The sequence below is a fragment of the Suncus etruscus genome, chromosome 15 (genome assembly GCF_024139225.1).
Source record: "Suncus etruscus isolate mSunEtr1 chromosome 15, mSunEtr1.pri.cur, whole genome shotgun sequence".
NCBI classification, from domain to species: Eukaryota; Metazoa; Chordata; class Mammalia; order Eulipotyphla; family Soricidae; genus Suncus; species Suncus etruscus.
In genome coordinates, this window is record NC_064862.1 from 42,444,720 (window position 1) to 42,459,365 (window position 14,646).

Below are 14,646 nucleotides of genomic sequence, written 5' to 3' on the forward strand. Positions count from 1 at the left end.
CTCTCCCACTTGCCCATGGGGGTGGTCCTAACTTCCCCAAAAATATTGTGGTCCAGACTACCTTCTGGCTCTTGCTCCACATAGTGGAGCAAAAAGATCCCTGGATCCATGTTTCATCTCAGCCTCCTTTGGATTATTTCCTGTAGTGTCCTTGCTCCAGACCCACTTCTGCCTTATCCCCTGGGATAACAGTGTAAGAATTTATTCACAGCTTTGGATTCAGTTTATGATCCCTGGAAACTTAAAGAGTGTTAGGAGTAGAGAGAAGGACCTGAATGGAATCTCCAAGAATGTTTGTATTTTTGTTTATCTCCACTTCCACTGTTTGGAGAATGTTTCCTTGAAGATGCCTTTAGTCTCAATGTCATGGAGTGTTTTACCTACATGTTGTTCTATATATCTTATGACTTTGAGTTTGATATCAAGGTATTTAATTCATTTAGATTTAACCTTTGTGCATGGTGTTAGATGGAGGTATGAGTTTGCTTTTTTTGCATGTAGAGAATGTTTGTGTTTCTGGTGAATCTAGTTCACCCCAGTAGACATATGCTGCTGGTCCAAGAATATCACACCAAACACAAGATATCTTCAGTGTTGTAACTATTTTATTTAACAGCACATACTGGTATATCTCTGTATTCTAGTAGCTTCAAATGGGAACCTCTGTTTCTGGGACAACGCTGTCACTCTTCATCATCATTCATTGCTTTGCCTCTCTGTTGTTCAGTTTGCTTGCCAGTCCCATCTGCAACTCACCTCTCACAGCTCGTTAGTTACTAGTCAATAGTTTCTGATGGGTTACTGGTCATTGGTCTATGTTGTATTCTTCCTCTCCTCATTTTTTGTTTCTATCATCAGCTTATCTGAATGTTTGCTTGTGTCATCCATTCATTGAGCTGAATATTTTCTTTTGCTATCACTGATATTGTGTTGTCCATTATCATTGCTGATCTTTAGCCTGGTCTCTTATGCAGTGGTCCATTTTACATATATTACCTATGCCCATCTTTAGTTATTTTTGTTATCTTGACTTGCTATGTCCCATGATAAATTATATTTAAAATGATCAATTGAATTGTCTAGATAATCTGTCCCTCTCTTTCTTTCCCTGTAGCACTTATGCCATGTAAATCCTACTTTATACCCAAACATTTACATGCTGATAACATTAGTAATACAGCACAAAATTCTCACGGTACTTTAGTTCAGTCATAATCTGTCTCAGGACTTAGGCTCAGACAAGAAGAGCTTATATTTATGATTACGTGTCAGAGCTGAAGGCTGGCTTCTGCATGACAAAAACCTGTTTTTGTTGTATGCAACTTTCTGAAAATATTAATCATATTTTATTTTATGCATGAATACATACTTAGTCTGGGCATCAGATACCACAGTCATCTTGGTACATACATTTCAGGGAATTCTAGGGCTTTCCAGGAAACTGGGCTCAGGGTTCGGCAAATGATAAAGCCACAATCAGTTGTGGAGGTGAATCTGAATTGTTTTGTTTATTGAATGCTAAGCAATGTATTTAAACATGAATTTCATGCAAGATTAAAAAATTCTTACTTTCTTGTTAGCAAAAAGCTTATCAGTACATACTGTTTGTTCTATAAGTTTCTTATAATAGACAATTCACAGGCCTTTAGAGTGGGTTACAAACCTTCTGAATGATATGCTCCAATTAAAAGACAGGAGAGTTGAGCCAGAAGCTTCTCTGGGATCAAAAGAGCAAATCTTATCATCCCAAAGTTTTTTACTTTCTGGCCAGACCCTAGATGTCAATACTGATAGAAATTAAAAAGATTGGTGTTTGTCAGTTGTCCCTATGAAGGGTTCCTTTCATCTGAGTGAGCAGACTGCTTAAAGATACAGAACATCTCTTAAAAGACTAACTTTAAGGGCCGGAGCAGTGGTAGGGCATTTGCCTTGCACGTGGCTGACCCAGATGGACTGCATTTCGATGTCTGCTGTCCCATATGGTCCCCCGAGCCAGGTGTGAGCGCACAACCAGGAGTAACCCCTGAATGTCACTGGCTGTGGCCCAAAAACCAAAAAAAAAAAAAAAAAAAAAAAGACTAACTTCACTTTGAGGATTACAAAGTTATTTTTATGTTCCACTTAATGCTGATTTTCCCAGGTAAAGGGATATTTAATCAAGGCCATATTTATGTGTACTCATTTTTTTTCAGCTAGAGGTAAATGCTCAACTATATATATATGTATATATATATATATATATATATATATATATATTTCGCACAGCAGTAGGGAGTTTATTAGGCCAAATACATGTTTGCAACTATTACTAAGTTTGAGAAATACCACCCTCATTTTTCAAGGAAGCAACCTCTCTTTGACGTCTTTTCTCAGCCATCTATGCTGGGAGAGCCCAGTGAGCCCTCTGATTTTAACTTTCTTTAAATTGCAGTGGCAGTATTAGTCAATATAAAAAAAATATTCTCATATAAACTACTAGAGCATCCCATTTGAAGCTTCCCTTCATGCCATTTCTTAAAATTCTTTTGATCTCACAACTGTCAGCATAACATCACTGTGAGTGATATTCCTCTAATAAGTTATATACATGACAGTATGTCAGCATGGACCTTATACCTGGATTATGTTGCAGGTGGAAGAAGTTATTACCACCAAAAGCAGAGATTACCAAATTGTTGTGTATGTAAATATTTTGGGGGATTACTATGTTACTCACCCTAAACTGATTGGTGATTGTGCCCTACCCTAGGGTGTGACCTGGCATTCTGCCCCACCCTAGGGTAGGACCTGATTCTGCTTCCACCATTGGTTGGTATCTGATCCCACCATTGGGTGGTACCTGACTCTGGGGTATAAAAACAAGGATCTGTGGAAGGCTTGGGCTTTTTGGCTGGAACTGAAACTGAGTCTTTGGACTTCAGTTTTGTCCTCCGAATAGAGCGAATATTTCCACGAGCCTGACTGTCTGTGAGCTGTTTACCCGCCGTTTCACCTCAGAACCTTGGGCTAGACAGGGTGGCAGACGTGTACTTCGAGCTGGAAGAAAAAGGCCTCATCCTCCATCCCACCATCAGTCAACCTCTTCAGGGGCTGAATTGCTACACCAAATTATGTTGCTTATACCAAATTTGTTATATCAAAATTGCATGCCATCTGACTTAGTTATCACTTCCAATAGTTGTAGATGACTTGGGTGAAATGAGAAGCAAGAAAAAAAAAGTGCTTCTGTTTTTCTCTATTCACCTTACCCATATGAGAGAATGCCTGGTATGGCTTAGTAATGGTAAAGTCTGCTGTGAGAACCTATATGACATGGAAGCTAGCATCCTAACAACCCCATGAGGCATCTATTAAGCCAGACCTGAAGTATACTTGTTCCCACAGTGTGGGAACTGGAGAGACCAGGACAAACAGTAAGGGTAGCAAGTTAGGCTTTGCAAAAATGAGATGTCTGTAGTAACTTTTATAACTTCTTGTATTAGAGGGTGAGCCCAGGCTGTGGCATGAATCCCAGCCTTTTAAGCTTTGTTCTTATAAGTTGAGCTGGCGAGAAGAAATGATTAAGATTCATAGTATTGGAGAAAGCTACAGTTTGGAAAACTGGTGTAGAGAAATAAAATGGCTTTTTATAAGCCTAGCTCTGTGACATAATTCATATCTTACAGAGCAAGGGTAATTGAGAACATTTTCCCCTTCTTCTAGTTGCCACACATCCTTAAAATACAGAACTTGATCTAATACAGGATTTTTTTTTTAGCTTTTCCCATTTGCTCCTCCTTTACATCTATGACATGAAAATGTATTGCCAGTAACACTTTAAAGTTATGAAGATTTTAAAATAATATTTTACCATATATATTCAGAAACATCTTAACTATTGCAAAAACAATTTTATATGGCTTGCGCTTTCAATTTAAAAAGCTGGGTCTGGGAGCTGAAGAGATAGCATGAAGGTAAGGAGTTTTTGCCTTGCATGCAGAAGGTTGATGGTTTGAATTCTGACATCCCCATATGGTTCCCTGAGCCTGCCAGGAGCGATTTCTGAGCATAGAGCCAGGAGTAACCTCTGAGCACTGCTGGGTGTGACCCCCTGTACCCCCCAAAAGCTGGGTCTAATATTTAAGTTTTCAGTTCAAACACTATAGTGTTTAGTCTATTGTCTTATTTTTGATTTAAAGCCACACCCATGCTTAGAGTTTTTTTCTGGCTCTGTACTCGGGCTTATTCTGTGCACAGGGGTCTCTCTGATGTATTTGGTGCCTAGAGGACCATATCTGGTCTGTCCCCTGAAATAAAACTATTGTAATTATAAAAGATGCCAGAAGAAATATAGTACAGAGGTTAAGGTGCTTGTTTTGCATGCTACCGAGCCTGGTTAGATTGTGGTAACATATATGGTCCCCTGAGCACCATCAGTGATCACCCCTGAGCACAGCTGGATGTTATTAAAAATCCCACAGAGAAAGAGTTTTATTTTTGAAATACAAGAGAAAACGAGAAAAGAAAAAAAATGCCATAAAGTAAATTACAGAAATTGCACCTTCTAAGATGCAGGCAGTTTAAGTGGAATGCATCTAATTCATGATTATCAGTTATTTCTCAAAGCTCCAACATCTTCATTTTTCATAAAAGGAAGAAACTATTATTTTTTTGACAAATATGTCTCCTTAAATCAAGGTCAGAGACATAGGAATTCAAGTTTTTTTAAAAATATTTAAATCTAAGAGATTTAAGTGTGTGTGTGTGTGTGTGTGTGTGTGTGTGTGTGTTTCAGGGAAAATAACGTGTGGTTATATGCAAAGTAAATGAAAATTAATCATTCTGCAGGAGAAACCCCTTTTGGCAATATTTTAAATATTCAGTAATCAGCACCTGTGTAACAATAATTCTCTATATTTATAATTCAAGTATGCTCTTTTGTGGACAGTGGAGCGAGCTATGTTTACACTAGCATTTTAGAACACTGACAATTACTGCCATATTCTCCTTATTGTCAGTAAACCCTAAAGATTTACTTTTTGATTTTTGGGCCACAGCAAATAATTCTTGGGAGATTACTTCTAGCTGGAGGATTACTCTTGGTTTATTGTTTGTTTGTTTGTTTGTTTTTTGGTTTTTTTGGCCACACACGTTTGATGCTCAGGGATTATTTGCTCAGAAATCGCCCCTGGCTTGGGGATCGAACCGAGGTCCGTTCCTTAGCTAGCGCTTGCAAGGCAGACACCTTACCTCTAGCACCACCTCACAGGCCCCGAGGATTACTCTTATATGTGCACAGGGGACCATACAATGCCTTGGATTGAAGCCAGAGCTATTACATATAAGACATGTGTTTTAACCTTTTGAGCCAATTTCTCTGCTCTTGACTACTAAGATTTAATGAGATATTTATTCCATACTATTTTCCTGTAATTTGTTTTGGACATTTTTGTTTTGTTTTGAAATTATCGAATATATTTATTCCCTATATATAATAATGAAACTTAAATAATTGAAAAAGTTCTTGTCTTTAGAAATTAAAAGGATATCGATCAAGGTCATCAAGACCTCAAATAACAGGCAATATTAGGTTATTGCAAACAGCTTTTGCACTGTTTTGATCCGAAGGTATTAGTCAGTACTTCATAGAGGAAAAAATTTAAATTGTATCTAAGGAATTGATAGGATTTTTGGAAACAGATTAATTATGGGGAGGTTCAGATAATAAGAAACAGAAACATACATAATACTAGGGGAAATACCTAGGGACAGAAGATATCTCAGATAAAATGCTGGGCATCTGTAGGGAAGTGGTAGAAAAAAGAATCATAAAATATAAAAATCTTCAGTGCTTTGCTGAGATTAAGTCATTTATAGGTAGTAGTAAAAAGATGACAAAAGTGATAAAGCAAAAACTTAAATAAATATTATCTTATTCATTCATTACACCAGTCTGTTAAGATAATTTTCATCATTATCATGTACAACAGTCTGTTAAACTTCTATAGAAAGTTTTCCATAAAATTATGAGTTCAATTCCCCTAAATATAAAACTCCCCGAAGACATGCAAAGCATTTTAAATATGTTTTTCCTATTTGACTAGAAAAAAGGTCCAAAAGTCCTTGGAATTCCTAAGACTAGAACCTAAAAGTAACCTCCATCCAGGTTGATAATCATGCTTATTAAATTCCATAATACCAGAGTCTAATTGTTGTCAATGATAGTACTATATGTCATCATTGATTTTTATCAGTACGTATGACTTATATTCATGATCATATACCAACTCTTTGAGATAAGGTTATTGACACAAATGTAGCATTTCTTTATTCTGAAACATCTTTCCAGTTTCCAACACATTAAATGTCAGTTCCATTCCTTGGGGCTTGACCAAAAATTAAAAAAAAATATGGGTTTTTATCAAATATACTGTTCATAAAACCTTTGGGCAACTGTAACTTTTAATAGTTAACATAAGAGTTGTAGAATTCAGTAGAAAAATATTTGGGGGACTTATTTATGTTAAGTGATGTTAGAAATATCTGTTACAGGGCTGGAGTGATAACACAGCGGTAGGGCATTTGTCTTGCATGCTGCCGAACCGGGATGGACCCAGGTTCTATCCTGGCATCCCATATGGTCCCCTGAGCCTGCCAGGAGCGATTTCTGAGCGCAGAGTTAGAAGTAACTCCTGAGCACCACTGGGTGTGGCCCCAAAACAACCTCCCCAAAAGCACAACCCCCCAAAAGAAATATCTGCTACAGATGAATGACAATTTTAACTTAGCCAAGTAGGTTGATTTTTCTTTTTCTCTGAATAGATATGAATTTAAAAAAAATTAAAATAATCAAATAGTGCCAGCATGAACCTTAGAAGCCTTGGTTTCCTAGGAAACCCATGAGTCTGAATCAGAGAAATACCTTGAATTTTAGTGATACATGAAAGTATAACATAAAACATTTCAAAAAGTTGTTACTAAAGGGGCCGGAGCAATAGTGCAGCGGTATGGCATTTGCCTTCACGAGGCTGACCCAGAATGAACCATGGTTCGATCCCCGACATCCCAGATGGTCCCCCAAGCCAGGAGCTATTTCTGAGCACATAGCCAGGAGTAACCCCTGAGCATCACTGGGTGTGACCCAAAAATAAAAAACAAACAAACAAAAAGTTACCACTAAAATACTATTACTGATAATCATTGTCTTTTATGTTCCTATCTGCTCTTTATTGGAGTTGAGTTTTTTTCTCCAGGAAATAACCTTTAGATGTGAAAATAATTTTAACAGCTACTATTCTACATAGTTTCATGCACCAGAGTTTCAACCCCAGATATATTTTGACTTTTACTATAGAAAAACAAAAGCTTTGACTCCTAATTATGATAAACTTTGTATTAAGTGTGATGAGTTAAGTTTTGAAACTTTTTTTTTGGGGGGGGTCACACCGGGCAGTGCTCAGGGGTTACTCCTGGCTCTATGCTCAGAAATCGCTCCTGGCACACTTGGGGGAACATATGGGATGCCAGGATTTGAACCACCATCCTTCTGCATGGAAGGCAAATGCCCTACCTCCATGCTATATCTCCAGCCCCAAGTTTTGAAACTTTTATAATCATTTATTTTTCAAGTGAGAATAGTAAGTGCATCCACCGTTAGGCTAGCACCTATTATCTTTCATTGAAACATATGGCTCACACATTTAAATGGCACAAAATATAAGAAAGTTTTTAAGTTGTTTGTTGGTTTTTTGGGCCACACCCATTTGATGCTCAGGGGTTACTCCTGGCTAAGTGCTCAGAAATTGCCCCTGGCTTGGGGGGACCAAATGGGACGCCAGTGGATCGAATCATGGTCCTGATCCTTGGCTAGCACTTGCAAGGCAGACACCTTACCTCTAGCGCCACCTCTACAGCCCCCCCCTTTTTGGGGGGGGCATTAGGTATTCTTTAAAGGTTTGAAAAAAATCACTTGTGAATCCATCTGGGTCTGTGCTTTAGTTTTTTTGGGAAGCCTTTTGATTATTATTTCAGTCTCTTAAATCATGATAGATCTATTCAACTTGGTTGAAACTTGGGAGGCTATAGGAGTCTACACATTTATCCATTTCTTTCTTTCTTTCTTTCTTTCTTTCTTTCTTTCTTTCTTTCTTTCTTTCTTTCTTTCTTTTTTGTTTATTTTCTTTTTTCTTTCTTTCTTCTTTCTTTTTCTTTCTTTCTTTCTTTCTCTATCTATCTTTCTTTCTTTCTTTCTTTCTTTCTTTCTTTCTCTATCTTTCTTTCTTTCTCTCTTTCTTTTTCTCTTTCTTTCTTTCTTTCTCTCTTTCTTTCTTTCTCTCTTTCTCTCTCTCTCTTTCTTTCTTTCTTTCTCTCTCTTTCATCTCTTTTTCTTTTCTTTCTTTCTTTCTTTCTTTCTTTCTTTCTTTCTTTTTCTTTTTCTTTCTTTCTTTCTTTCTTTCTTTCTTTCTTTCTTTCTTTCTTTCTTTCTTTCTTTCTTTCTTTCTTTCTTTCTTTCTTTCTTTCTTTCTTTCTTTCTTTTCTTTCCTTCCTTCCTTCCTTCCTTCCTTCCTTCCTTCCTTCCTTCCTTCCTTCCTTCCTTCCTTCCTTCCTCCTTCCTTCCTTCCTTCCTTCCTTCCTTCCTTCCTTCCTTCCTTCCTTCCTTCCTTCCTTCCTTCCTTCCTTCCTTCCTTCCTTCCTTCCTTCCTTCCTTCCTTCCTTCCTTCCTTCCTTCCTTCCTTCCTTCCTTCCTTCCTTCCTTCCTTCCTTCCTTCCTTCCTTCCTTCCTTCCTTCCTTCCTTCCTTCCTTCCTTCCTTTCTTTCTTTCTTTTGTTTTTTTGGCCCCCATTTATCCATTTCTTCTAGGTTCTATTGTTTTGTGCCATAAAGATTCTCAAAGTAATTTCTTATTAACCTTTGAAATTCTAGAGTTTCTATAGCAACCTCTCCCCTTCATTTCTGATTGGGTTTATCAAGTTTCTCTCTTTCTTTGTGAGTCTTGCTAGTGGCTTATTAATCATGTTTATTTTTAAAAAGAACAAACTGATCTTTTGGATATATTTTTGGCTAAAAGAAAATGGAAAGAATCACATTCCCTAACTTTAAACTGTACTATAAAGTTGTAGTCATCAAAACAGCATGGTGTTGGAATAAAGACAGACCCTCAGATCAATGGAATTGACTTGAGTATAGTGAAACTGAGCCCCAGATATACAATCAAGCATCAAGAAATACAAATTTGATGGCCAGAGAGATAGCCCAGCAGTAAGGTAATTGCCTTGCATGCTGCCAACACAGGACAGACCCCAGTTTGAATTTAGGTATCCTATATAATCTCCTGAGCCTGCCAGGAGTGACTTCTGAATGCAGAGTCAGGAGTAACTCCTGAGCACCACTGAGTGTGACCCCCTCAAAAAAAAAAAAAAAAAAGAACCAAAAAACACCAACAAATTGGAGCAAGTCTTGCTTTTAAAAAGTGGTGCTGAGAAAACTATTCAAATACATGTGAAATAATGAATTTAGACCTCTCTTTTACAACATGCACATAGGTCAATTTAAAATGTATTAAAGACCTTGATATCATAAGGCACATAGAGGAAAATGTAGGCATAATGCTCCATGACATTGAAGCTAAAGGATTCTTCAGAGATAAAATACCACTGTCCAAGCAAGTGAAAAGAAAAATAAACAAATTAAACTCAAAAGCATCTTCACTTCAAAGAAAACAGTGGCAAGGATACAAAGACAACCCATGTAATGAGAGACACTATTCACTCAATACCCGTCAGTTAAAGATATACAAGGCACTGATAGAACTTAGCAAGAAAAAACATCTAACCCCATCTAAAAATGGAGAGAAAAATAAACAGAAAATTCCTCAAAGAAGAAATACAGATGGTCAAAAGGCACATGAAAAATGCTCCATAGTCAGGGTGATGCAAATCAAAATAAGATATAATCTCACACCATAGAGATTGGCACTCATCACAAAGAACAAGAACAACCAGTGCTTGTGTGAATGCAGGGATAAAAGGACTCTCATTCATTGCTGGTGGGAATGTAGACTGGTCCAGACTTTTTGGGGAAAAAGTATGAATATTCCTCTGAAAAATATAAATTGAGCTTCCATATGATCCAGCAATATCATTCCTAGGAATATACCCTAGGTCCCAAAAGCACCATGCTGCAAAGCCTTCTGCATTCCTATGTTTGTTGCAGCACTATTTACAATAAACAGAATCTGAAAACAACCCAAATGCCCAAGAATAAATGAGTGACCAAAGAAACTGTGGGAATATAATTTTCTTTTTTTTTTTTTTTTGGTTTTTGGGCCACACCCGGTGACGCTCAGGGGTTACTCCTGGCTATGCGCTCAGAAGTCGCTCCTGGCTTGGGGGACCATATGGGACGCCGGGGGATCGAACCGCGGTCCGTCTCCTAGGCTAGCGCAGGTAAGGCAGGCACCTTACCTCGAGCGCCACCGCCCGGCCCCGGGAATATAATTTTCACTCACTGAGATAGTGCTTGAACTGGATATATCAAAACATTCACTGTACAAACCAATGTTTCATGCCATAGCTTTGAAATATAGGCTGAAGGGCTATGGTGAAGGTATCTAGCAACTTATTTCCACTATGTAAAAGATAATTTTCTGTTTTCTCCACCCTTTCTCCCATATGTTCTTCTCTCTTAACAGCAGAGTATCTTAAGCTATTTTCAGAAATCCCTTTCTAGTTTGCTTATTACCTTATAGGAAACTAAATGTTCTAAAAACCTGTTTCCTACTGTTAAGGTCTTTTCACTGAGGAATTAAATAAATAAAGTTGAATTTTCTAAGATGGTTAAATATGGGAATCATAGGTGTAGTAAGAAATAGGAGTTTGATTATAGAAATTTTCTTGAGATAATGGCTTATGGGAACAGTAGGACCAATAGATACTATATAATATGTAAACTGACCTCTGTATTTATAAAGTAAACGTTTTCCTATTTAGTAAAACAACATGACTCTTCTACCATGTTCCAAATTTCAGTACAATATACCAAAAACAATCCAGAGATGGTAGTATAAGTTGTGAATCTTATCTATAAAGCTGTTTGCAAACGAAGAAAACAATTTATGCTACAAAAGAAAAATATGAGTTTTGTAGTTATTATATCTCTCTTCAATAATAATAATAATAATAATAATGAGTATTAGGTGAATTATTTCTTTGTGATATTCTAAGGCAACAAAAGAGCATATTTTACGTAAAAAGTCTTTGTACTGCTCCTCAAAGTTCTCACGAGTGTAAGATGATACCTGGCAATTAACCCAAAACAAAGGCATTCTCCCATCTTCCTCTTTCCAATAAAGTTCTTTTTTGATATATAAAAGCCCACCTGGATTCTCCACCTTACCCCTCCTGTTGTATTTTGTACTGGGTTGAATAAAGAAAGAATAGTTCTGACTTTGGGCATGGAGAGACCATGGAAAGCTATTACTGATCCTTAATTTTTTTACTGGCTGGCTTGGTTAATTAACCCTTTGCCGCAACCCTGCTTCTTCACACTCGTCTGCCTGGGGGTAGAAATACAGTGCATCTCACAACCGTGGGATTTATTTTACACATCATGTAAGAACTTGTACTAGTTCCTCTTTTTCCAATTCCAGGCACACATGATGGTATATTGTTAAGCAACAATTCACTTACTACTACTATACCTTTGAAAGCATGGACCTTTGAACTTGGCCAATGGCATGTGAGAAACTGTCTGTACAGGGAAGCTTTACATGTACTTGCACAGTTTAGAATATTTTTGTGCTCGGTGACCCACCATGAGACTAGTACTCATAGAGCCTCTGCCTATAAGCCTGGGTTATAGAACAAACACATTACAAAGTTCTTGAACTCACTGTCAGTTTCTTGCTGAAGATATACATATATTCAGCTACAGTAAAATTTCTTGTCTGAATGAAGCCTAAGTTGAAGTAGGGACCTGCAGACAGCCCAGGCAAAAAAAATTCTAGCTGCCAGGTATCCTGTTATCTCAAGGATTAGATGACTTATACAGGCTAAGCACCTGAAGTGAATATTAAAATGAAATCAAGTTCAGGATTTAGAGCTCAATGGACAAGTCTTTCCAGATACTGATTTTAATTTCATAAAGAACCTTGTGGAGATGGTATATTATGTCTCAGAAAAGAGACTGCATGGGGTTTTTCCAGTGGCAATAGTTAATACACTAATATATACATGGTATTTATAGATACATGCTTAAAGCTTCAAGTTGATTTTTTTTGGGGGGGCCACACCCGGCAGTGTCAGGGGTTACTCCTGGCTGTCTGCTCAGAAATAGCTCCTGGCAGGCATGGGGGACCATATGGAACACCGGGATTCGAACCAACCACCTTTGGTCCTGGATCGGCTGCTTGCAAGGCAAACACCGCTGTGCTATCTCTCTGGGCCCTTCAAGTTGATTTTTACTGTTAAGACACAAGGGTTCCAGAGCTCTGGTATACACTGTGTTGGAAAGGAAAGCCAATTGAGTAATAGTAATTGCTATTCTGTTTTTATAAATTTTATAAATGATAATTGAACTTTATTAGTGGAACACCAAAATTAATGCATTACAGCAAAATTTAAATGCTTTAAAATGTTTTTGTTTTGTTTGTTTGTTTTTGGGCCACACCCAGTGGTGCTCAGGAGTTATTCCGGCTATGTGCTCAGAAATTGCTCCTGGCTCGGGGGACCATATGGGGTGTGGGGGGAATGGAACCGTGATTTGTTCTAGGCTAGCATGCACAAGGCAGACTCCTTACCGCTTGCACCACCACTCTGGTCCTTTTAAAAAGTTTTTAATATTTTGTTTTTAGTTTTTTTGTATTAGTGTTTTGAATAATCCCCACAATCATATTGAGAGTGGCAGACAAGAACAGGTTAAAAGGTAAATATCTAGGGTTTTACCATTACATTTCAAATCCAAAGATTTATTTTTTTCATTAGAAGAGAAGTGTAGAATAAACAGATTTTATTTTACATCTAAGGCAATAGCTTAAAGGAGTTTTAGGATTCCCTATGATTGAGCTTGAAATTGCAGTATTTCCTACAAACATCTGTTACTAATTCTAATGTCAATAAAATCATTCATATGGTATACACTTCTGAGTTACCTTAACAGTGAAGAATTCCTACTTACAGTTGTGACTTTTTAACTTGATAACTGTATCAGAAATCCACACAAATGGAGTGGAAGAGATAGTACAGCTGACCGGGTTTATTCTTGGCACCTTACATGGTTCTCTAAACCCCACCAGGAGTAATTCTTGAGTGTAAAGATAGTCGCAACCCCTGAGAATTTCTGAGTAACCCCAAACCTAAATAAAACAAAGTAGAAATCCATACAGATTTTTTTTGTTATACTGACTAGGAACTGAAATTTCTTCATTGATTCTCTTTGTGTTATTGCTTGTCATATCTCTATATGCAAAATAGGACATTTTCCATAGTCTAATATAAACTGTAGCACCTATGTAACACTCTTGGATGGCATTCTAGGAATAGCTGCCCACCTGCTCTGAATTTTGGAAAAATATTTTAAACATAAGTCTGCTGCTTTCTCCCTCCTAGATTTCAAATAGAATACTTCTTAAACAAGGGACATTTCCCCCAATGAAATGTTTAACTTATACTGGTTTAATTAAAGATGGATCAATAAGAAAAATATGAAGGGCAGAGAAATAGCACAGCACTAGGGCATTTGCCTTGCATGTGGCCAAACCGGGAGGGACCCGGTTCAATTCCTGACATCTCATATGGTCCCCCAGCCTGCCAGGGGTGACTTCTGAGTGCAGAGCCAGGAGTGACCCATGAGTTCCACTGGATGTGGCCCAGAAACCAATCAATCAATGAATCAATCAATAAATAAAGTTTTTTTTTTTTAAAGAAAAAATAACCATGGAACTGGAGCCATAATACAGTGAGTAGGGGTGCTTGCTTGCCTTGGATGTGGCTGATCTAGCTTTGACTGGGTGACCAAATATGGTCATGGGATGATGACGGAGTGAGATAGACTGGTTATAGGCTTAATATATACTCAGTTTCTTACATTTATTTTATTTTTTTTTTCTTTTAGTTTTTGGGCAACACATGGCAGTGCTACCGGCTTAATTCTGGCAAGTGTGTTACCTGCTGTACTATCTCTCTGATTCTTTAGTTTCACATTTACATGAGATGACTAACTAAGAACAAGCCTTTGGAAAAATGACCCCCAAAGCTCCCTTAAATTTCCTTAATGTCTACCATGGATTTTATCTCATTTATACTTTACCTCTTCTACAACACTCCTACAACCCTTTGAACTTTTAGATGTCAGTTTCCTCTCCAGTGCCAAGAACTTCTTTAAGGTTCTTTACTCTACCCCACTTTCACATACTGGTCATTGTGGATGGTGACAACCATGAAAGACTATCAGTTACTTATAGTACCTTACTTTTTCACTATGATTTTTTCCCCCAGATCCCATTTATCTCACTATGTTCTACTATTTATACTTTCCTTTCATTCTTATTTTTTCAATACTCTTATGTTTCTTGTTACAGAAAGACTAATCCCTTCCTCTCCTTGATAAGACTATATTGTAACTGTTTTCTCCACCTAATCTGTAATTGGGGACTCTAGCATAAAGAGAAAG